The sequence below is a fragment of the Pleurodeles waltl genome, chromosome 1_2 (assembly GCF_031143425.1).
Source record: "Pleurodeles waltl isolate 20211129_DDA chromosome 1_2, aPleWal1.hap1.20221129, whole genome shotgun sequence".
Taxonomy (NCBI): domain Eukaryota; kingdom Metazoa; phylum Chordata; class Amphibia; order Caudata; family Salamandridae; genus Pleurodeles; species Pleurodeles waltl.
In genome coordinates, this window is record NC_090437.1 from 835,287,053 (window position 1) to 835,312,286 (window position 25,234).

Genomic DNA, 25,234 nt, shown 5'->3' on the forward strand with positions numbered 1-25,234 from the left:
AAACTGGTCCCAAGGACCCAACAGACATCCCTCTGCAAGCAGGTTTAGTCACTCACTTCACCCTCCTGCCGAGGAACCTTTAACCCCCTTTAAAGTCAGGCCAGTTGTTGTCTGAACAATGGAAGTCAGACTGGCAGCTTCAGACAGCAGGTCCAGCGTTCACATATGTGCTCTTCCCAGTGCAGGTGTGGATCTGCACCTGCACTTGCACTGCAAACACTACATTTGCTTTGATACCACTCATAGTATTGAACAGAACTTCGAGTCCACTTATTCTCAAATATGTTCCAATGATGCCTATTGTTGGTAAGTTGACTGTGTAGTTCTGGCAATGCAAATGCCCAATTAGACAAAGGGAGCCCTTAGTTCTATACAATGTATGACATTCTTGGAGAATCATGCTTTGTTTAGCCTTTAAAGTGCATCGGTTTCTATTCTTCTATTCAGGTGTGTGGCAGCATAATCATTGGCTCAAAGATGGATGTGGAAGCTAATGTACAGGAGTAGTAAATGGAGCTGCACTGCTGCGTATCCCCTGAATCTATTATGATGAACGCTGAAGGAACATCAACGCCTGCTGAAGGGCTTACACAAGGTCGTAATTTAATAAATGTGAATTGAAAAATGGGGAAAGACCACAATTGTGAATGGTTATCCTTTTCTTCAGCTTCTATCTATATATTCAACCCTCTGTATTGACCCCTAATATTTGACTGCACGTATATGTTAGTTTTTCCTTAGTATTTCCTTCACACCTTTAGTTTATAGTTCATGTGCACTGCAGACAGAGTGATATAATGTTATATTGGTATAATGGGAAAAGACTAGGAAAAAAATGTACAATGCATAATAACATAATTTTATTAACAATGGCTGTTGGATTCAATTACATTTCACCCTGACTCCTGCACAATGGTACACATTGCCTTAAGAATGTAGTTTTTGTCTGCTATCTTTGCTTGAGGCACAATGAAAACTCACTAAACAAAGAAAATCACTTGCAAATCACAACCACAAAAACCATAGGCAACTAACCACACCTATGAAAAAAAGGCAGCGCAACAAGTCAAATATGCTGAGAACACACATAAATAGTACCTATGAATCTAAGGTCAAAATTACTTGGAATTATCTTATTTCTTTTACTGATGAGGGATCTACCTTCTTTACTATGTGAACATATTTTCTGATTCGGAAATCTATTCAAATGTGTCTTCTTAAGCAGTAATGTAATACACATTTATCAGAATAATAAAGTCAATTCCATCACAAGCAAGCAGTTTTCCGACCTATTGTGAAAACAATACGTACTTCAAGAGAAATATTTCAGTCTTTAAAAGTGATAAGGATGATTTCCATTTCTCAAACAGCTAAAGTAAGCGTGAAAGTAAATACGAGTTTATAATCATTTAAGGGTAGCTCTGAAACCTGCATTGCCAATAACATTTTGTCTTCCCACAATTCATTGCAATCAATTCTGAGTTCTGCCAATTCCAAAAGATGATCACAACCAATCTCCGATAAGTCTGGCAACGAGGTCCTGCTTGCAACAACAGCATATCGCAGTTACGTAGCAAGGACACCAGGGACCAAAAGGACCTTATACTTTCTAACTACAGAAAAGCCATTCTCACGCGCAACTCCATGAGATTCCAGTGACTTATAGGACATGGAATTTCACTCAGTAAACTTTCATTGTCCAACCTGCAAAGATATGAAGCCACTAGGGGCTGAGGTAACCAGTAAAATTTCAAAACCCACAGAAAGCTAGGGGAGGGTGGAACCTGAAGAATTTTAATTCGCAAAATTCTGCAGTTAATGAAAACACTGTGAGATTCAGTGGAGTTCTGCGAATGGCAGGGAATCAGTACATCACACTGCTTGTGCTGAGTTTTAGCACTGGGAGCTCATTCCACACTGAAAAATCAGAGCAAATGGCATTACGCAGCATGCCAGTGTGTGCTGCTGCTCGAGCTGATTTTGCTGCCATTTGAGTAGATATTCTACTTGAGTGGCAGCTTTCTCTTTGCGAATAGTCGCAAATGCTTGCGTTGGAAAAATCTCACTAGGTGCCTCACAGCACCTGAAAATCATGCTAGGGGACACCATTTCTCTCTTGTGATCGCCAACTTACCGCAAGCCACATGCGAGAAAAAACTCTGTCATGCGGCAGTTGCCATAATTTAACCAACATCCATTACTTCATAACTGTTAAACAGTCCTTCAGCTAACACAGATTCTCCATACACATTGTTATAAATGCTCTTGTGTTGTTTCACTACATCATTGTGCTTAAGAAACCTCCCATCACATAGAAACATACATGAAGACATATATAGTTTCACCATGCCAATTAAAAATCTAACAGGAAAAGTTAAAGAACGGGAAAACAGGAAGGAAAAAAGGAGCAACCAAATAACTTAACATCCCGTTTAAACAACAAAAGGACTCCTAATACCGCTAAAACACTCCAAGAGTATTAATACGTTCTCTCGAAATGGTGCCAACATTCCATCCAGGTGGTGAACTGCCAACTGTTTCTTCCTCTGAATATGTGCACCAGCTAACATTTCGGATTCATTTACTCGTGCACGCTGAGCATGAAAAGGTGGGTACAGGCCACAGATCATGATAGTTGCAAAACTTGCATGAGGCAGAGTGGGAACTTTGCAACGATAAGCTTGGGGATCCCCACTAACCACTACTGTACTAATGCTAGAACTTGGGGCAACAAACATGAGGAAGGCAGAATGCTGCATGCACCAGAGAACGAAGGGAGAGGCCTAGAAGAGGACTGTGTAGTGCTTCACTTAAGGTCTCCATCTTTCTAAGATACATTCTCAGGGCTAGGAGAGCTGGCCAATGTGTCCTACAAGAAGAACGTATAATTAGTCAGAGCTAGTATACATTTAAATATATGAGCTGTATCATGTAATCCATAAATCCAGTACGCTAATCAGCACATGCAGTAGAATATTCCTGAAATATTCTTGGCAGAGTGGTTCCACAAGCAATGAACATTATTCAGCACCAAAAGGCCCCAAGTGGTGAACATACACTTTAGAAACAACATGTTGTGTCGTGTTGTGTTGTGTTGTGTTATGTTATGTTATGTCATGTCATGTTATGTTATGTTTGAGAGTTCCTCTCCATGGAGACCTTATGTTTGAGAGTTCCCGTCTGTTCAGACTTCTGCCATTCTTCGACCCAAAGTTGTGTTTCAGTGTAACATCCATGAAGGTCTTCTGTACCATTTGGTCTTTGTCAGTAAGGTTCTATTCGTGATAGGTATGCCATGTCCTTGAGACACACGATTAACAACCAACACCAAGGGACTGTTGCAAACCTTAAAAACACGAGATTGGGCATCACACACTTAGGCCTGAATTTAAGAAGGACCTAGTGCCAACTAGTGCCATATTAGCGTCAGTTTTTGGCAGTAACGTGGCAATAGATTGGAAAAAATGCAGTGCCATATTCACAAAGTAGCGCAATGCACACATTGCGCCACTTTGTAAACCTTTACGCTACATCATGCCTGCGCCAGGCATAATGTATGCATGGGACATTTCCCCATTTGGAGGCCCAGAAAAAAGGCTCAGTGGAATCTATGAGATGCCACTGCGCCATTTTTAGCGTCATGTTTAATGCCTGCTCAGAGCAGGCGTTAACATGAGGCACACCATTATTTATAACGGGCCTCTATGTACTTTGCAGGAATAGCGCCAAACTTTTTGGCGCTAATCCTGCAAAGTACCACAATAGCATCAGAAATTATGATGCTATTGTTCCTAATGTATGCCATGGTGCACTGTATGTTAAATACGGTGCACACATGGTGGCATTAGAGGGCCAAAAGGGGGTGCAAGAAAAGTGACGCTTCATTACATGAAGTGACACTTTTCTTAAATCTGGGCCTTAGGATCTAAAAGGAGAAGTTATGCTTTGTTGTTTATGTTATGGTAGCATTCAAGCAGAAAAGGGACAATGCCATAAATACTACTATTACTTTTATTTTAGGAATTATAATTACAGTTTGCAGTACATTGGGTTTTGTAACAGTTTAGTGGAATATAAACAAAGTGGAACAGAAATGCATATAAAGAAATAAGCAAATCCAACAAGTTTCACCAAGTAACCATATAGACTTAACCAATTCTTTTTTAATTTTAAGATAGTCGCTGTGAGGAAGTGGAGAAAGGCAAACAGTGATGATCAAAAAGACAGCAAAAAGAATAGGAGGGAAATCTGCATTCTTTCTTTGGAAGTTAGACTAAAGTTAAAACTTGTATTCATCGCCATAGTAATACTTGATAAAGCACATTTTCCAAACTATCCTCACACTTATGCATGTGCACAAAAGAAAATTTGACATGTGTTAGACCTGACAGCCTTATAGTAGTCATCCCCTCATTTTTTTTGCCTGCCTCCCTCCACTTTTCTGACACTGTTTTTTTCTGGTTTTAGGACTCTGCACACTTTACCACTGCTAACCAGTGCTAAAGTGCATATGCTCTCTTCTTTAAACATCGTAACATTGGTTCATTCCCAACTGGCAAATTTGATTTACTTGTAAGTCTCTAATAAAGTGCACTACATGTGCCCAGGGCCTGTAAATTGAATGCTACTAGGGGGCCTGCAGCATTGATTGTGCCACCCACACTGGTAGCCCCTTAACAATGTCTCAGGCGTGCCAGTGCAAGGCCTGTGTGTGCAGCTTCACTGCCACTTCGACTTGACATTTAAAGGTACTTTCCAAGCCTTAAACTCCCATTTTTCTTCATATAAGTCACCCCTAAGGGAGACCCTAGGTAACACATAGGGCAGCGTGCTATGTATGTAAACAGCAGGGCATATTCATGTGTGATTTATATGTCCTGGCTGGGGAAAACTCCTAAGTTCTTTTTCCACTATTGTGTGGCCTGCTCCTTTCATAGGCTAGCATTAGGGCTACCCTCACATAATGTTTGAGTGTAGATTCTGATCAGAAAGGGGTAACCAGGTCATATTTAGTATGACCAGAATGGTAATAGAAAATCCTGCTTATTGGTGAGGTTGGATTTTATATTACTATTTCAGAAATGCCACTTTTAGAAAGTGGGCATTTTTTCTGCACTTAAAATCCATCTGTGCCTTACAGCCTGTCTCCAATCAACGTCTGGGCTGGTTGACAGCTTCCTAGTGCATTTCACCCAGACAACAACAAGCACAGGATACTCAGTCACACCTGCATTCATATGCATACTGAATGGGTTTTCTTGGGCTGGAGGGGTGGAGGTCCTGACACTTACATTTTAAAGGCTAGTGGCCTGTTCTCACACAATGGACTGCCAAACCCCCTACTGGTACCCTGGCTGACAGACTTGTGCTGAAAGGGGAACTTGTGCACTTCAAAACCACTCTTTGAATTTTCCCCCACTTCAAAGGCATTTTTGGGTATATAAACTGGGTCTCTGACACCACCAACTCAGACACTTCTGGTCCTCCACCTGCAACATGTCAAGAGGAACTGCCTGGCTGCCCAAAGTACTCATCTGGACTGCTTTACTGAGAAGGACTGCTGCCCTGCTGTTGCCCTGCTGCCCTGCTGCCATCTGGCTTTGCTGAGAAGTGCTCTCCAAGGGCTTGGATTGAGCTTGGCTCCTGTTTTCTGACATCTCAGGGCCAAAAAGACTTCATTTCTTTAGGAAACTCCTTCTGCACTGAAAATCGATGCATAGCCTGCTGGAAACAATGCACATCCATTCTGTGACCGAAAAATCGCTGCACAGCCGAGCCGGAATGACGCAGCCCGACTTCCCAAGTGAAGATTCGATGCAGCGCCTGCCTTGCGACCAGAAATTCGACGCACAACCCTACTGGATCAAAGCACAGCTGAACCAGAATGACACAGCTGATTCCCTGAATGGGAAATCGACACAGAGCCTGCTGTGCAACAGGAAATTTGACGCATCACCACACCGGAGTGACGCAATGCCTGTGACTTCTTCCCGCACGCCCAGGATTTCCCCGCATTGTCCTGGGCATCAAAAAGATCCCAGCATCGCAGTGAGGAACCAAGACTGCATGCTGAAAAATGATGCAAAGCCCCTTGCAGCGTGGAAAGAAACAACACATTGTCTGTACTATACCAGAAAATCCAACGCACGCTCTATTTTTCCACGAATCTCCTCTTCTGGGGTCTCCGTGTGTGTTATTTTTTACGCAAACCAGGTACTTTGTGTAAACAAGAGACAACTGTTGATTTCTAAGATTTAAGACTCTTTCTAAACCTGCAAAAGTGATATTGCAACTTGTGCTAACTGAATCTTTATCGTTTTAACCAGATAAATATTCTATATTTTTCTAAACCTTTGTGGTGTATTTTTGCAGTGTTTTCACTATGTTACTGTATGATTTATTGCACAAATACTTTACACATTGCCTTCTAAGTTAAACTTGACTGTTCAGTGCCAAGCTACCAGAGGGTGAGCACAGGATAATTTGGATTGTGTGTGACTTACCCTGACTAGGATTGTGGTCCCTACTTGGACAAGGGTATATATCTCTGCCAACTAGGACCCCATTTCTAACGACATGTTTAGGTTATTTTTTCATATATCTGTAAACTGTGGATTAATTCAGTTCAGGAACCAAAGAAAAGAAAGAAAGGGAGTAAAGAAGAAAAGAAGGAAGGAAGGGAAGGGAAAATAAAGGACAGATGAAAGGAAGGAAGAGAGAAAGGAAAAAAGAATGTGTGTGACAAAGAAAGAAGGTGGTCATGAAAGAGAGAAATAACTAAGTTAATATGATGCATGAAAGTCTAGAACAAAGTACAGTAACTTTGGCCCCTAACCACTACGTAGCCCTTAACCTTCAGAATAACGGTGTGCCAAAATAATTAAGCACAGAATGAGGCCACATATCAAATAAGAAAATGGAATAATATTAACTGCAAAATTTATGTAGGAGATCATATATAGGTAAATTTAGATTTGCTTGACTTAATTGTATATATATGCACCATGGCAATAGATATCTTCATAGATTTCGAGTTAAGAGTAGCAAATCTGTACACGCCAATATATATTTACTTCAATGGTATATTGTTAGTTATGATTTTGCTACAATATATTTTTGTAGCACAGTAATTTTGTAGTCGATAATATGATATCCAATCTATATCTTGGATTTGGCTAGTGTTCAACATTATTGCTGTGGTGCATCCTGAGCATGGAAAACCATACTGCTCACTTCCTCCAGCACCAGATAAGAGTTAGGGTCTAGAACTGCTGACTGTCTGCTTAACTTCACTGCTGCTCACCTTGATCTGTGTGGCAGCCCTCAGCCACCCAAAGGGGGTCCTGCATTACTCTTACAATTAGGGAGAGAGGAGCTACTGATGAATTGACCTTGAAGACAAGTGATGTTTGTAAAAATGCATTAAGACAAATAGGTGCTGCCCAAGAGACTGACAGCTGCAAGTACAATTCAGATAGTGGTGATGCCGAAAGGCAAGCACCCCCACTCTGCACTAATGTTTAATATGTTTATGTATTTCTTTATTGCTTCTTTGACACAGTCTCCATGATGGTCCAGAACTTGATTTTCTGGCTGTGATCTTTGTGGTCATTTATCTATGTGCTCCGAAGTTGTTGTACTTTGTGTCAATGGAACCATGGGGTCAATGTGCATTCCTGGTTAACACATACAGATTCTGATATACTGCCTTTCATTCTTTGCAGGTGCAGTTGGCATTATACTCGTGAACGTGATTTCCTTTGTTTATTGATGTTTCAGATGTTTATAAATATCTAGAGTCATGGATCTCAACATGTAATGTTGATGCAGAATATCTCTGTTTGATGGGAAGACTGTGACCCTTGCTTCCAAGGTACTTTACTTTTGGAGGAAAATCAATCACAATTAACCCATCCCAATGCGGGTTAGAAAAACTTCATGACAACTTTCATATCCATCAGGAAATCATCATTTTATGGAGATATAGATTTTCAGCGCCACTATTGAGTGTACATGTGTATGTGATAACGAAGAGTGTGTATGCTTAACAATGTATATTAGAACTAGACACTAATACTTTTTACATTTCTTCAAAACAAGTATTAAACAATTGTCCTCATTGGCATTTAAGAGATACTTATAATTAGGCCTTAAATTGCATATCCCAAGCAAATGTTTCCAAAGGGAATCTCAGTACAGAAAACTAGACTGATGGGTAAGTGCAGGATATTACAAATCTTCAAATCCAAAATGCCATCTTTAAGCTCTTTCAATGATATTGATTATTTAAGAAACAAAAGAAAATGATTAGATTGTGCTGATTATATTAGTGTTTTGACTTTTTAGCGATGTACACTTCTTTTCTTGACAAATAGTGTTGATATATAGTGAATGATGTTTGTTTCAGTTTTCACTACTAGGCTCCAACACTATAATACAGACACACTTACCAATTCAAAATCTTACTTAAACTGTCACACATAAATGTTCTTTTTTTTCCATTCATTATTCATCAAAAAAGACATTGTAAGAACATATACTTCCCACAAAATGCACTGTATTACAATAGAGGCGAGACATGAATAACAATTAGCATATTAATTTAGCACTCCAAAGACAAGTAAAACATTATATCAACATACGTTCTGTCACAAAAATATCATTTTGAATACTGAATTGTTGACTTCATAAAAACCTCTTGCGTATAGAGATCTAACATACATAAATGAGATGATTTGTGCTTGTGTATTTACAGCAATTGTTAAAGACAAATGTACATAACTGATAGTGTATGTCATGAACAGCCAGTATTGTTCAAACTTTTATTAAGACAAGAAAAACTGGAACTCATTTATTAAAAAAAACATTCTGCAGAGATATATAACATGTAGAAACAATGGTTAGAAGTTTAAAACTACACTGTGGTGATACACTGGTGATTTGGTGAGTTACAAAAGGAAGAGTGCCTGTATTCAGCATCCTCTTCTACTTGCCAACCCAGTTTGCAATGTATCTATGGTTTGAAATTCAGTTCTGGTAGCAAACTATTGATTTTTCCTGAGAGCCTAAAAGGGGTGGTAAAACATTCATAAAGTGAAAAGTGTCCACAAGGGACAGTTCGACATGGTTAATTTTATCTTATAGCATTAGGAGAGCAACAAGTGCTCCAGGTGACAACTATATGCCCCCCTTTATGTTATTCTCAGAATGACAACATTTATTTTTGAAAAGCAGCAGCTCTCCCTTCAAGGGACAGGGGCTGCTTTCCAAAACACTGAAAATCAGGGAAAGCGAATGCAGAAGTACTGATTGGATGTCCTTTACAGGAGTCAATCCAGCATTCACTGTCAATACACAGCAAGTAGGAAAATGATTCCTGTCTCATATATATTAAGAGGTATCAGTCCTTTTAATGTCTGATCATGCTCTTGCTAAGGACTTCGCGATCTTGTGTATTGTTGCGCCTCCCAAATGTAGTAGTAGAGGGTGTTTTCTGTCATTTTCAATGGCCAGTGCTGCAAACTATGTTCTCTAGTCAGTCCAGCCGGGTCCTTCCATTTAGATCCGAGAGAGGATGGAGAGGTTTATCACATATGAAGGGCTCAAGTCTGGGAACAGACACCATCTTGGTAAGGCTGGTCTGGAGGTGGGAATATACTGTCAGGCAATATTTGTGTTTGTGCTGCTGTGGCTGTGTGTTTTTAAGTTGTGCACAGCATTGCCTTCTGCCCACTTGTTAACTTTCTTTATTTTTCTACTTTTTTTTGTACCAACAACTGAGAACAGTGCCCACTCTGTCCTTGACCAGGTGGCAGAGACAAACTGATATGATCAGATACAGTATGCCTCCCAGTGGCCTCACTGCTGAACTTACAAGGTCATAGTATCCATTTAGCAGGGTGAGCTTGGTTTGGCATGTCTTAAACAAAATGACCAACCTTCGGTGTGTGACAAGTCGCCAGGAGGCCGGAGTGCTGTGGGTTGGGTGAAAAGCCAGTTATGCGATCAGAGTGAGGGTAGAGCCAGGGCGTGGTCTGATGCGAGGAGAGCCCAGGGCTCGATGCAGTGTGCAGGAGCGTGTTGAGGCCAGGACGTGCCATAGTGTAAGGTGGAGCCTCTGCTTGGTTTGTCTGCCACGGAGTCGGCAGAGTAGCGGAGGTAGACCGGGTTCATGGGCAGGTGGTGTCAGGTGGAGGTTGGACTGTGCATGAGCACTCTGTGCATCAGGTGACCGTTGTTGCTGGGCGAACATGAATGGCGGTGAGTTCCCGCTCATCACCTGCTGATATTGAGGTGGGAACAACAACTTTGGCAGGGTGCAGGGTGGTGCACTGTGTCACTAAAACAGATGACGCTGACATATTGGTGGTGGTGATAATCTGCTTTTCCACAGGAAAACTGATTTATTTATTGAATATGCTGTGACATCCTGACTGAAACCACTCAGGGATCACAGGGTGGGGGTTACACCCTAGGTACCCCTGGTGTGCATGGAACAGTGGGTCAACCCAAGTAATGACAATGTAACAGTCACTATGAAGCTCCGTCTTACAAATCAGTGTCAGTATTTAGGAGCAGACTTTTAAAAACAGGTGTCACAGGCAGATAGTAATCAAGCACTTTTTGCTAGTAGAGGAGGGTCTTTTCAACTTAGGTAGTCAATTTTTTTGGTACAATAAATGAGAGCTGAGGATGCCAGAAATGCATACTTTTGAGTTTTTGGGCAACGTGCCTACCCTGATGTAAAAAAAACATTTTAAATCTGCAAGCAGAACAGCGAAATCGAAAGATTGAAAGTCCTCATCATGGCTATTGAAGAGGTTCCCTATGACAGGTGGTAGTATAAGTCACGAGTTTCTCTTGGGAGAAGAAAAATCTGTTTACTTACATGGTAGTAGTCTTGGCGTGATCACTATGCTATGATGTTAATTTCCGAAAGAACTTCGAGAAGTTCACCTTGTCAGATAAAATAAGCCCGCTCAGTCATAGTGCTTAAGAGCACTTTTCACAAGCAGGGAAAGAGAGAGAAATGCTCAGTGAACTTCCCATTCCCTTTGATGTACATGTGATCAATGTGGAAGACAATGATTTGATGAGTGTTAAACACCTGCTGGGTAGCTCTTAAAACGACACAGCTCATTTTTTAGTATTGCCACGGGGACTACAGACTGGAATGGTCAATCAAGGAAGGGTCAGCTGGTGCCTTCAGCCACATACTCACCTGATCGACTTATGTTACCAATGTTTTGCTAATGCTTCAGTGGTTCCTTAACTATTTTGTATATCTGGTTTTTAAATGTATTTGAAGCACAATTTGGAGATGACAGAGTACAGACAACGTAAATATCAACACAAATAGAAACGGATTTTCAAACAGGAAGTATTTGCAACAATTTAGGGCCATTACCAGTTGGGTGGAATAGGGTAGGTTATTTACCAAAGCAACATATGCCATTACACGAGGGTGAGCTATTCATCATGTGTGGTAAATACATCCTATTCCAAGTTTTCAACAGGACAGATAGGAATAACATGCAGCATCAATTTTAAACATACCAAATTCTGATTATTTTTCCTTTTTCTGATCCTTGCCCCTGATACGTTTTTTTTTAGCATTCTCAGGGTGTGGAATCAAACTGTGGTGACAGCATTGACCTGGGTGGACATATCCAGCTTGCTGTTGATAATGATCCTGAGGTTTCTTGCTTGAGTGCTGGGGTAGGGTCTGAGGTCTGTAGGCCAGCAGGCAGAGTCCCATTCTGTGGCCTTTTTTCCAAAGATCACCACCTCCGACTTTTAAAGTTTGAGTTTGAGACAGTTGGACTTTATCCAGGTGGCCCCTTCAGGCAGGCACAAGTTGGAGTTATTGCTGGTATTGGGTATTTTGTCCAAGACCAAAAACATCAGCTGCCTGCCGTTGATGTTATGTACACTGATGTCATCTGCATCATGTAGATCCTGAAGAGGGTTGGGCTGAGAAAGGAACTCTCTGGGACTACATAAATTAGTTTCTAGGCTTCTGAGGAGTGTGTTGGCATGTATCCTTACACACAAAAAGGGGGCACCATGCTCAAGAAATGACAAACACTCATGCAAAGAGGCTACTGGTGACGATGCCAAAAGGAGGAGAAAATCATAATAGTGGTGTATTGGCCTGCCCTCTGAGATAAGAGAAACAACAATTGAAAAAAATTGAAGGAATGGCTTAACACCCCCACCCGGTTGTCATGTTTCATCATCAGCCAAAATGCACTTGCCCAATCGTTGGTATAAGTGAGCAAGTGGTCACCTGCTTAAAGTGAGAGCTCTTCATGATAAGTGTGCAGTGCAAACAAATTTCTAGGGAAGTCCATATAAGAAGTGAGTGCAGAAAAAAAAATTAAAAAAAAAAAAACACAAGTGAGAGCATAAAACTTTAATTAGGACATGTCTGGGTTGGGATATAAAAATAGTGGGGAAGTCAAGGTTGGTAATGAACCTAGTTCCTAAAAGGACAACAAGTTAGTTTCTGCTGATATTCAGCTCTAATAAAAGTCCTCAGCATTTGTAGGAGAGTTCATATAGAAAGTAAGTGCAGATTAAAAATTCTTACCGCAGGTCAGAGCGTAAAACTTTAATCAGGACATTGTGGGTTGTCAACAATCTTGTTTAGTGGCAAACAATGCACACTCATGTTCCGTCACACAACAGAACAACTAGCGCTCTTAGCTTGACTGTAGAAACGTTAACTAACACTGGATTCACAAGTGCCCCTTCGCTGTAAACAAATATGGTGATGCTGATGATTGGAGCCCTGAAATCCCAGAATGCAATAATGCAGGTGCCCATGTTTGTTAGAAATAAATTCACACTAAAGCTTATTGTTGGAAAATGGGTTATTGGTAAGGGCAGGTAGGTAACTACACTTAGCAATAGGCCACTAACCTCCACTAAGGTCCAGTTAGGTCTCAGTAAATTAAACCCAGCTCAACCCGTGGTAGCTTAGCAACGAGCGTCAAGGCTTAACTTAGGAGACAAAGTGTAAAGCGTTCAAATATCACAAAACAGTAACTAAATAAAACACAGGAAACAGTTTAAAAATCCAAAACCAATTCATAATAGATTATATTTTTATCTTTAAAATGACACAAAAACGAATATTATCGGATAAGGGGAACCAGAGATCTGAATTTTTAAAGTTTTTTTTTTTTTTTAGCACCTAGAAACAAAAAGCGCCAATCGGGTCATCTGGTTGCACCTCGACCGGGGCAAAGTCAAAGTTTAAGGCCGACCGTGATGGAGCCCTGCTCAGCTACAGGCCGCGGGAGGCCTCGGTTAAAAGTTTACCTTCACACTTTACTGGGACGAACCAGCAGATCAGGCCGGGTCGCGGTTGAGGCAAGCCGGCTAGAGTTGCTGCGGCAGGTCGGTCCCTCTAAGGAGCTTTTCTTTCAAACGTTGTCCAAACTTCTGGGGCTTCTCTCAGATGTCCTTTTAAGGTTCTTTTGGAGTCCACAGCTCACCCCAAGGGTCCAGAAGTTCTGAGATGGTCCTTGGGGGTGCAGACTACAACTCCCAGAATGCACCTGGCGCAAACTCCTTTTTGGCCACTGGGCAGTGGTCAGCTGGTTGATTTCTTCAGGAGTTGGTGCAGGGGACTTTGGTAAGCAATTTTTCACCTGTAGCAAATAGGGAGTCCCTCCTTGAACCAGTAGAAGCCAGGCAAAGTCCTTCTTGTGGTGAAGCCCAAGTGTGCAGCTGGTGCAGTCCTTCTGAGTGCAGGTTCCAGGTGCAGGCCAGGGGTCCAGCAGGGCAGTCCTTCTTCTCCTTTGGTTCTTCCTTGTTGGAATCTGATGGGGATCTGAGGTGTGGGTGCAGGTCGCCAGTTTTATCCTTGCTCCTGGGTGAAAAGCAGGGGGGTCCTGGTTCTCCAATCAGGTGCATGGTCCTTCCCCCTGTGATGACCACTTCCTGGGAAGTGTGGCAAAAATCAATCCCAGGAGGCAACATTCTCCAAAAATCCATCATGGCTGAATCTGATTTTTGGAGGTTACATCTGGCTGAGCCCACCCACTGGTGTGGCTAAAAATCATAAGCACACCCCTCTCCTAATCTAATCAAGGGGGCACCTAGTTGTCTGGGGTTGCAGGTTGTGGGGGTGTTGATGGTTGCTCCAAATGTCTTTCTCTGCCTTTGAAGACCAGTTTGGCAGCCCTCCCCCATCCTGCCTCACTATCTGCTGAGGAGAGATTCCCTCACACAGGCAAATTCCTTTGTGTGAAGCCAGGTCACTTCACACCTCAGCCTGGCCAGGCTGCTAGAGGCTGGACAATCAGAGCACAGCAGCAAAAGCAATGCAGGGTTGAAATTGGCAACTTTTCAGGTAAAGTTTAAAACTCTTTACCTGAACAAGTTATATTAAATCCAACAAGTGGGATTTATTATAACAATTAATTTGATACCAAACTCTTGGTATCCATCATTTAAGGGGACTTTAAAAATTAAAATAAAGTCTCCCCATTCTAGCCTATGAAGGCCATTTACTACAATGAGGGAAAAACTAATTTGGCTGTTTTTACCTCACCAGGGCTTATAAAACTATTTTTATAAGGTCCCTGCTTATAGTTACATGGCACCCAGCCATGGGGCACATAGGGCACACCTTAGGGGTGACTTATATGTAAAAATAAGATAGTTTAAGACTTTGGAACTACTTTTAATTCCAAAGTCGAATTTGCATATAACTTTAATTTAAAAGCAGCCAGCAAGGCAGGCCTGCCTTTAAAATGACACTGGGCACCTCCGCAGGGCACCTATGGGTGCACTACCTATGCTGTGCTCCCTAAACCTACATGCCCTACCATATACTAGGGACTTATAGGTAGGTTAACTTAGCCAATTATAATTAGCCTAATTTGCATATTGATTTTACACAGAGCACAGGCCCTGGGACTATTTAGCAGTACCCAGGGCACCATCAGAGTCAGGAAAACACTAGCAAAAAGTGGAAAATGGGGGCACAAAGTTAGGGGGCCTCTGTAATCAGCCCTGTTTTGTCACACTTATCAAATAAAGGGGAATAGATCACTCCATGAATAGAAGGCAGTAAGGTATGCCTTGTAGTCAGACAGCTGCAATTATAAGTATAGTAATAGGTTGGTCACAAACCATGCCAACTGCAAGACATCATAGCCCATACCAACACTATACTCCCGTCCGGCATGCAGAGTCCCCTCTTACTCATCAAGGTGACAATGCCTGCTCCACCAACTGTCCAATCTGCTGTCCACTCCCGCAACCACAGCAGAGAGGTGGTGTCTACTGGTATTTAAGCCTGAGTCCCAAATCATGAATTGCCAGGTCTCAGCAGTGCACCCCGGAAGTAACTTCACTTGTAGTAGCATGATGACACCCACGGAAGGCAAGTGACTAAACTACTCACTCTCCTGGCTTGTGTGCTGCTAGTGAGTCAACCTGGCCATGCGCAATATTATGCTTAGCTACAGCCCTGATTATCAAGCTGAGAAAAAAGCAAGTGACTACACTATGTTTCTCATTTACACATGAAATACGGAACAGTTGCAGTTGTCATAGTCAAGGTACCACTGCAATGGAGTCTGCATGGGTGATAAAATAAGTACCATCTAATCATAGCCCAGTGGTAAGGTAGCAGTACAAATGTTAGTTAGAGGTGTGGGGTATTTGAAGGGGGTGGCAAGTTTCCAGATAGTGGCTGGCCATATGAGTTGTCTCTTATACACCATATATTACTTCAGTGTTCGGAGATCCTCCATCAGCCCTTCTTGGTGGTCATACCAACATACCTGAGGCCACAAGGGCACATCATCAACTATATGGCATTAGTGCTATTGCAATGGGTGTGTCAATTCAATAACCAAAGTCTCTCTCTACCTATGTCAGCTGCTTTAGAGACACTCATGAACTTATAGGCTGTGCGTTGTCCAAACAGGAAATCTCCCTTCACAGGAGGTAGCCACCATAAGGTCTTGTTGTCCGACCTTATCAGTGTGGTAAGTGCACAACTGGGTTCCACCACATCTCGAAGCTTGTCTGGTTGCAAACAGGGACGTTCACAATCTAAACCTGTGTTCCGCAAAATACACCAGTGCTTGGTGATGGATGTCTCAACTCAATTGGAAATTCCTGTATACGTGGTCGAACAGGTATTTCTGTTATTCAATAATTTTATCTTGGCTTCCCAAAGCGCATTACTATTGATATTCAATGCTCTTTTGAAAGACTTGCAAACAGTTGTAGCATGATATAGTTTATTTCTTTGACAATCAGTGAGTTCATTTGCCTGTGAAATGAATGGCTGTCTTTGGGTACAGTTTCTACAAATCTGCAGGAACTAACCATAAGGTAAATTGTGGCCATATAGACTGTGTGCTTCCGTTTTGAAAGGTGCAGATCCATTGGAGGGTGAAACCTTCAATACCAGCCTTATGAAGTCGCTTGATCAGGATGGGATGGGAGACTGTGTCAAAGGCTGCAGAGAGGCTAATTAGGATGAGGGATGCATTTTGTCATCTGTCAAGGATCATATTGACGTTGCCTTTTGCTGTGATTAGGACTGCCTCTGTACTTTAGGTTGGTCAAAAGCCTGAATCCATGGTGTTGAGGAGCTGGTGGTTGGCGAGGTGATCAGAGAGACATCGGGTAAAGGCTTTTTCTAGGACCTTGGTTGGTTTTTGTAGGAGGAAAATCAGTTGATAGTTTGTGAGATTAGTTGGGTCTGCTTAGGGCTTCTTCTGGAGGGCAGTGATAGCTAATTGCTTCAAAGCTTCTGGAAAAATGGAGGTGTTGACGATGTGGGGGAGACTTTTGCCAATGGAGGTAGAACCTTTGTCAAGTGTGTGGTGAGTGTAAGAGTCAGATGGGACCCAGTGTGGATGGTCTTCATGATTGTTGTAGTTTTCTCTGTGGTGAGAGGGTGTCAGGGTGTTGCCTGCATCCAATACTGGAAGACTTATTGCAACGTTGATGATGCTTGTGGGTCGAATTTGTTGTAAATTTCTGTGATTTTTCTTCAGAAGAAGTCTGAAAGGTTGTTGCACAGTTCTTGGGTTGAGTGATGCTGTTGATGGTTGCTGCTGGTGAAGTGAAGCCCTTGATGATTGTGAAAATGTCTTTGTTGCTTTTGGAGCTGCTGTAAATGTAATTGCCTTGGGCCTTCCTTTTGGTTTCCAGGATTTGCTGCTGGTAGCATCTCTCCGCTGGATCTGAATACATCCTTGTCTCACTCTTGGCTCACTTTTCATCTCCATTCCAGCTGCTTGCAGTGAGATTTGCCCATCCTGAGATAATCTGTGCACCACCTGGCCAGCGTTCGTGGTCTTGCTACTTGGCTTCTTTTCCGAGGGGGTAGGGAGTTGGTGTAGGTGGTGATCTAGTTGTTGTATTTGTTGATGTCACTGGATGAGCTCTTGTTGGTTTTGTGGAGGGGAGAAGCCCACTCCACCTCATATATGTTGCTCCAGTGCCAGTGGTCTGGGCCTGCCATGGTGGTTCTTCTGTGGTGAGCAATGTTGACTAAGAAACTGATGATGGCGTGGTCAGTCTAGATGATGGAATTGGGTGTGTTGATTGTGATACCATTGAATGAGGTGTAAAAGGAGTGCAGCTATGCCTGGCTGCATTAGTGGGGGATGAGGCATATTGGGTGTGTCCAAGATATATGAGGCTTTGAGGACTGTGATTGAGTTGGGGATCGGTCAGGTCTTTTAGATGGAAACTGAGCTCTTAGGATGAAGGTGCTTGAATAAATAAGTAGTGGTGCAACAAATTCTGGAAAGTTGCTGGTGAAGTTGGGTCTAGGTCCTGTAGGGCCAATAGCAGGATGAAGTTGATTGTGATTTGCACTTTGAAGTTCAAGTATTCCATGGACTAGGTTCTGCTATCCATGTTGGTAATGCAGCTGATGGAGTCCATAAATACTATGGCGATTCCTCCTCCAGGTCTATGTTGGTGTTCTTGCTTGAAGATGTTGTAACTGTTGAGGATCACTGCAGGGCAATGTGTGGTGCTGATGATCAGGTTAGCCATATTTCAGTGAGAAAAAGGAGGTTCAGGGCAGGAACTTCCAGAGATGGCCTGCCTGGCCTGTTTGCTGAGTGAGAGGATGATAAGGAGCATGCATGAGATTGAGGATTGGAGTGTGGGTGTGTGTTAATGTACAGGTGATTGTGGGTCTTGGGTGCTGCTGGTGTGCTTGTGGTGGGTGTTCGTGTGGTGGATGTGGTGGTGTATATGAAGAAGCAGAAGGGGCAGGCAAAAGCTCATTCCATGTTGTGTGGTGAGGTGAGTATTGGCCAGGGTTGAGGATATGGAGGAGCATTGAGTGATAGCAGTAGATGAGGGGGGGACCAGGGTTCCTGGCACTGAGAACGGCCCTGACCCTCACAGGCTCAGATGAGCTTGCCTTTGACTGCTACCCCCATTAAGTAAGTCCAGGGAAGGGTGAGGAGCACAATGGAGGTGGGTGAGGATGGGAGTGGCTCAGGGGGCCGAAGCATGAGAGAGCAGGAAGAGAGCTGGAAGGAGAGTGTAGCGAGGAACATCTAAGGAGCTATGGAAAGTTAAAGTTTAAGAGTTGGGAGTGGCACCACTCTCCAATAAACATTATTTTTACATTCTCCCCCTTCACTTTAGTGAATGGCTTGCCACTTCAACTTGGGAACCTGTAATTTTTCAATGCTTTGCAACCGCATTCCAGTTGCAAATGATTGATACATCACATATCAGTTCAATATTTCATTTTGTATTTGGAAGGTACAACTACAACTTGCCCCTTCCAAATACGGAATAGTAATCCAATTTAGGAGTCAGGTACATTTTATTGAATTCTAAAATGGGTTTAAGTACAGACTAAAAAACGAGTTTACATATTCAAAACAGTGACTTAGACTAATTGCACCCATAAAACATTTAGTACAACTGGCTCTTAGTGATTAACATGTGATGAGGGCCTTAGACTGACTATCAGGATCTCAAGTCCTTGTGCCCCATAGAGCTCAATTCGAAAGAGCAGAAAAAGGGTCTACTCTGAATTGCCAGCCACATGTAATATAAGATTAGCAAGTTACACATATCAGCAGGCTTACGAATTATTCAATAATATAGTGCAGATTCAATCTTGTAGGTTAACAAACGTAGCTAAAAACCTTTGGTTAAGAATGTAGGATGAGGGAAAACTCGCTCTGAGCCCTAGAATTATGATTTGTTGTTATTATGATGCAGAAGAGATGGCTCCATTAAAACTAGTGCAATAATCCACCACGGTATCATTTGCCCACTCATATATGTGAGTAATTGCAAAATTTAAAATTGCATTCCGATCACGTACAGGGACCTAATTTCCCCTAAAACAGGAAATTCCCAAAGGACTCTGGGATGCTACACCCACGAATTCTCTTTTTAGAGGGACATCACCACTTTGCGACTCCTAATGCCTGGGGGTGAATTACTGGGAACAGGACATTCTCATATTCTTTATGTTAAACTTGGCATCATTGGCATGGTCTCCCCTAACTTTTTGCCTCTACTTTCCAGGTTTTTTCTGTGTGCTGGACTCTGTTTTTGCTGTTTTGTTTGCTCTGGACACTTTATCACTGCTGACCAGTGCTAAAGTTTAAGTGTTCCCTGTACAAATAATATGTGTACATTGGCTTATCCATGATTGGCATGTTTGATTTACTAGTAAGTCCCTAGTAAAGTGCAATAGAAGGTCCCAGGGCCTGTAAATGAAATGCTACTAGTGGGCCTGCAGCACTGGTTGTGCCACCCCCATTAGTAGCCCTGTAAACATGACTCAGACCTGCCACTGCATTGTCTGTGATTGCAGTTTTAAACTGCCAATAAACCTAAACCATCCCTTTTTATACATGCAAGGCACCCCTAAGGTAGGCCCTTGGAAGCCCCATGGGCAGGGTGCAGTGTATGTTAAAGGTGGAACATGTAATTATGTGTTTTACATGCCCTGACAGTGAAATACTGCCAAATTCATTTTTCACTGTTGCAAGGCCTATCTCTCTCACAGGTTAACATGGGGGCTGCCTTCAAATATTATTAAAACGCAGATTCTCTTTGGGAGCAGATGAACCTTTGGAGTTTGGGGTCTCTGAACTCACAATTTAAAAATACATCTTTTAGTGCAGTTGGTTTTTAGATTGTGTGTTTGGAAATGACACTTTTAGAAAGTGGGCATTTTCTTGCTTAAACCATTCTGTCACTCTGCTTGTTTGTGGATTCCCTGTCTGGGTAAGTTTGACAGTTGGGCTCCTCTAGACAGTGACACAAACGTATCTGGGGTGTAGCCCGCATATCCTGATGGGCCATCTGTGCTGAGGGAAGGGGAGGAGTAGTCACTTACACCTGAAAGGGCTGTGCCTGCCCTCACACAGTGTAGTCTCCAACCCCCTGGTGTGTGTCTGGGGCCTGGCCTGGGCAAGGCAGGATCTTAAAAACAACAGAGACTTTCCTTTAAAGTAGGCCTACCTCAAAGGCAAAAAGGGGTATAAGAGGAACACCCAAAACCCCTGAAACTCATATTAGTTCTGATACCAAGAGGAAACTCTGCGAAGGAGAAGAGCTGGAGGAGGAGTACTGTCCATTTGCCTGTGATTGTGCTTTGCTGGGTTGGCCTGCAGTAGCTGCTTCTACCTGAGAGAGGACAAAGACTGACTTTTGTGAGACTTCCCACTGGTGAAGAAACTCCAAGGGCTTGAAACTGAGCTTGCCTCCTGTTGTTGAAGTCTCAGGGACAGCAAAGACTTCTCTCTTCCAGCACTTGGGCTTTCTGCTAAGAGTCGGGCCTGCCATGTGGTGTTCTAACCTGTCTCTGGGCACTTGAAAGATGCAACTGGTGGAAAAGGACAGAAAACCACGCAAAGACTGCAGTTCAGGGAAACATTTGACGCACCACCAGCTTCGCGGCTGAAGAACTATGCACTGCTAGCCTCGTGGCTAAAGTCAATGCTCCACCTGCATCACGGCTGGGAGATCGACGCAACATGGCTGGAGAAATGACACGCAACACCCATAGTAGCTGCTGTTAATGACGCAAGCCCTCACACAGCGTGGTTTCTTGATATTGTGCGACTGGAATTTGCCATAACATCACTGGGTGCGGAAAATCAATGCAATGCCTGCCCGGACCCGAGGTGCCCGTCTGGATTGACGCATCGCTCTCTTGTGGGAGAGAAGAAACGATGCACACCAACCCGACCGGAGTAGGAATGACACACGCTCTCGCTTGTGAGTGAGGAATCAACATATCACTTGATTTTTACAATGCACGCTCACCTGTGCAGCTTTATTTAGACACTACCCAGGTACTTTTGTACACTAACAATGTTCTCATAGTTTTCTAATGGATTTAATACTCTTTTGCTTTTTAAATTAAAAACTTGACCTCTGTATGTTAGATTTTGTCGTTTTGGTCTTGTTTTGTTTAGATAAATATTATCTATTTTTCTAAACCTGTGTTGTGTCATTTTGTAGTGTTTTCACTGAGTTACTGTGTGTGTTGGTACCAATACTTTACAACTTGCTTCTGAAGTTAAGCTTGCCTGCCTGCTCGTGCCAAGCTACCAATCGGGTGAGCGGGGGTTAACTTAGGGTGATTCTCCATTACCCTGACTAGAGAGAGGGTCCTTACTGGGACAGGGGGTAACCTGCCTGTCAACCAAAGACCACATTTCTAATACTTTATAATTCTCAATTGGGACGGATGCAGAATTTGTGTTTGAATCAGAATTACAGGGAGCCTTTACTGAGACAAAAGAAAAAACATAGTATCTGCAATTATCAATTTCTAGTTCCACTGGAGGAAAAGAAAAATAATTCCAACAACAAATAGAACTGTCAAGACAAAATTGTTTGAATAAATATTTAGTTGGTGAGTCAGACGAGCTGCTGAAGGAAAGAAGAGGCATGTGAGTACCATCCTTCCAGAGCAACACATTATGTATTCTTTTCATGTTCCAAATTAAGTTTGAGGATTGCAGCCTTCCACTGGCTGACTTAATTAAACCATATGTCAAGCACCAAACTCTAGCCATTCTTTAAATATTATGATACCAGCTAGACCACAGAGTCATTTCCCTTGCACAATTTCACCTCATTATCTCATTCAGAAGACATCTCATAGAAAATGAAAATAATCTAAATAACCAAGTGGTTGAAACTGAAAACAATTGCTTAAGTGTCTTATTAAAATATGACTCCCACCCTGGATTTATCTTTCTTTGTAAAGGATGTTCATAAAGCTCTGTACCTACGCAAAGAGGTTCATTTATCACTCTTCGAATTGCAATTAATTGATAATTTTTTATTAAAGTAGTACAGAATGTAAAATATAGGAAAATAAGAATTCTTTCAAAGAATATGCTCAATGAGAAACACAAATTCAGTGCAAACTGCTGCAGTACGTCTTTTAATGACATGGAAAAGCATTATGTATTAACTAAAAAGATTGACAGAGGTAGCGTTTAGAAAATCTTCCCATTTTCGAAGCGTACAAACTTTCTTTTGCCATGAAACCGAGAATCAGGATATCACATGAATTGTACTTTACAAACTCTTTGCTTAGCTGGATTCTGCCTAATGCTTCTTAGTCCGAGGTTGAGGAAAAGGGAACTGCGTAAAAAACTTTCGTGAAGCTCACCGGCTTTTAGCTCATCTTTCTGGCATTTTGCTCTAACACAAGAGGTAGCAGCTGATTTTGTATCACTTTCTATAAGAAACGTGCTGTTGGTTTTGGTGGCACGCAGGACACAAGTCCTAAAGAAAGAAGTTGGGGGGCTAACCAAGAGGCAGTATGCAAGTGACATCACAGTGCATGACATGGCACGTAGCATCACAGGAAGTGGCATCACAACCCATGACGTCGCAGGAAAAAGTGACATCAGATCTTAACATGTCACACATATGTTGAGCAGGCCTATCATGAGTGCATTTGAGAGCGTTAACATAATTTACAAATGAGATTTTGCATCAGGGTTGACCCAAAGAGTGATGCAACCCGACAAAAAATCTGGGCCTCAGCTCATACGTTTAGGGGCTTATTTAGAAGCTCCTTGAGCCACCTATGCATCACTTTTTATGATGCTCTGGCGGCTCGGAGCACATACCCATAACTACACGGCCACACTAAGTCACACTGCGTGACTTTTCTTGGCCTCGTATATATGGTGTAGGGCAATGCAGCACAAGTCACTGTGTTGCCTACACTGCATCTGGGGGTCATTCCAGGGGTGTTGCGGTGGGTTTTCCCATGCATCACCCATTGGTTTTGAAGCATTCCCAGATTTACAAGGACGTGTAAACCTGTGAAGGCGTCAAAACTATAAGCCTCCCCTGGGGAAGTGTGACAAGGAGAAATATCTTCCTTTCTCCTCATTTATTTCTCTTTCAATGTATGCTGCATCCTGCAGCACACATTGAAAGAGAAACACCCTACACGGACTGTTTTTTGTGGCAGAAGATGCCCGTTCCTGCACGGAAACAATCCTACCTACATGTGTTCTTAAATGAAGGCCTAGTCACAAATCGGTCGCTGTGTAAAAAACACAGAAAAACGGTTGTGATCTTGCATTTAGGAAGTCAGACCCTGAGAGCTGCATTGACTGTTCCCTTCAACGTGCGCTAGTGCTCTTCAGAGATAGGTTTGTGCTATATCAAAAAAATATAAATGCATAAACAACCATCAGAATACATAAGCTGCTTGACATGTTGTCTTTTTGAAGCATCTTTTCAAATCTGTGAAGCTCTGCTAAGCCCATACTTACAATTAACATTTTTGAACGCGTGCAAATAGCTTACATGTTTCTATTTAAGGAAAACACCCTTGCAGTGATATTTTCGGTGAAGATAATAGGCAGGTAGCGCACACTACGCCGCCCTCGATTCGATTTAAAGGTGCCTGAGCATTGGTGCCATGCTTGGCGAAAGATGCAAGCACTGTGACGAATCCTTGCTCTCGTGCCTTGTCATGTTCCAGTGCTCACATAATTCTACGAGCGAGCGTTTGCGAGCGCTGAGCTGCTCGCTTGTAGGCATCTGGCTGCGTCCGCTTGTGTGAGCCCATGCTTCTCTGCGGTGAATAAAGATGAAATGGGCAGATTAGAAAAATGAAAATAGGTTGAGCGGTGGGATTTCACAAGATTAATTTGCCCAAGCGGTAAGCAAAGCAGCTGCTGCCCCAGAGGTTTCTGCAATCTCAGTGCTGAAGAAGAGACTTTTGCGCTGGGTGAATGCGCGAGGCGGAAAAGAATGCCACACCGAATGCGCACGATTAGGTGAGGGAGCAACATTGCTATTAAAAACACAGCGAAATACTAGAAACACTCTGAAAAAGACTGTACCTAGTTAACAAATTAAGGGCATTCCTATAGGAAATCAAATTCCCACGCGCCTAATAAACTATCATGAGAATCATATCACAATGTATGTCATATATCCTGTAGCCCCATTTAAAGATACAATTATCATTACACCTAAATATGTCACTGGATCGAGTTCATTGTTGCACTTTAATCACATTGCGCAATTTACCTGCAGTAACCGCAGGGTTGGCTTTAGCGCTGCTGGCACCCCCTGTGTCAATCTTTTTTGGAGGCCCACCACCACAATGACCTCTTCCTCGGATTTCCTCACTACCAGGTGGCAAATGTGCCCCTAATCTCTCCATAGCCACCTCCCACATACATTTTGTTTGTTTTAAAGTGCAGGTAAAGGTTAGCTAGCCACATAAAATACAGATCTGTTCTTTGCAGCTGGCATATTGACCCTCTTTGCTACTTTATGGCGAGTCGAAACTGCCATTGGACAAAACTCTGATCTCTCTCTCTAGCAAGAACATTAATCACAAGACCTCTCTTAACATTTTTATTGCTACCTGAAAGCTGGACACACAAGGAACTTGGCAGCAGGTGTTTTCAAATCCAGTTATTACTAAAAATAGTGTCCCCCCCAGAGGACAGTGCTCCCCCTCCAAGTCAGCACCTAGTGCAGCCGCACCAGTATCACCCCCCTAAAGCCTGCACTGTGTAACCAACATATAACAGCCCCTGTCTGTCAATAACACTGGGGCCCTGATTCTCAAAAGTGCCATGGAATGCAGCACAGCAGACAAAAATGCTGCACTGCATTGCTTCACAAGGAGAGCACCATATTCACAGAGATATGGCTCTTTCCTCACCTCTCCCTAGCACCGGGACTGATTTCAGCTGCC

At 42.6% G+C, this 25,234-nt stretch overlaps 1 protein-coding gene across 1 annotated transcript in view; it reads right to left on the reverse strand.

Annotated features, from left to right (window-relative positions):
* The window catches only part of GLRA3 (glycine receptor alpha 3), a 596,907-nt gene that overhangs the window by 311,075 nt on the left and 260,598 nt on the right, over window positions 1-25,234 (reverse strand). The window lies entirely within an intron of this gene.